The sequence below is a fragment of the Propithecus coquereli genome, unplaced genomic scaffold (assembly GCF_000956105.1).
Source record: "Propithecus coquereli isolate 6110/MARCELLA unplaced genomic scaffold, Pcoq_1.0 Scaffold56, whole genome shotgun sequence".
In the NCBI taxonomy this organism is placed as follows: domain Eukaryota; kingdom Metazoa; phylum Chordata; class Mammalia; order Primates; family Indriidae; genus Propithecus; species Propithecus coquereli.
Genome location: NW_012151507.1, coordinates 3,223,283 through 3,224,042, shown reverse-complemented (window position 1 = coordinate 3,224,042; position 760 = coordinate 3,223,283).

Here is a 760-nt window from a genome sequence, read left to right as displayed (position 1 = left end):
GACTATATTCCGAGAAATTGGAAAACCTAGAAGAAATGGATAAATTCCTAGATATGTACAGCCTACCAAGATTGAAACAGGAAGAAATAAAAAATCCGAATTTTTATCAACTGTTTTTTAAATTAGGCCATCCTATCATTCCATTATTCCATAGTCAACCATAAGAAAAATTAAAATTCCATTGAATACCCATGTTACTTGTTCATTCACACAATCCTTCAACCCTTTTTAATGTATTTTTGCAAGTCACTATGGCAAAAGCAAATGCATCCCAGAGCCCTGAATACAAGTGTAAGGCAGTAAGACAATATTGTTTGTTGTTACTTTTCATCACAAGTCCTATATGATCCATCTGCCATGTTACCTCAGCAATAGTCCCCTGAGATCCATTTATGATATCTGACAAGCTGGGACACTAAATTAGAGTATATTTGATTTGGCTTTCACTAATTTAGATCCTATGTCTTGCATTTCAGTTACATACACAGGTGGTACCCAACTCTCAGGATATTTTATGAGCCCACCTTCCTAACACGTCCATGAAAGGATTCAGTGATGGAAATAACTCCTGTTGTCCAAGTTTTCCTTTTTGGAGGCTTATGGTTCAAGTTAGAACATCTATTTCATATTAAATTTATAAACCTCTCCTTCATCAACTTGGTATCCACATATATCGCCAGTGCTTTTGATAGTTGCTTTTCCTAAACTGATTTTACATTAATTATCTAGGCATTTTGTTTCCAACTACTTGACCATATAG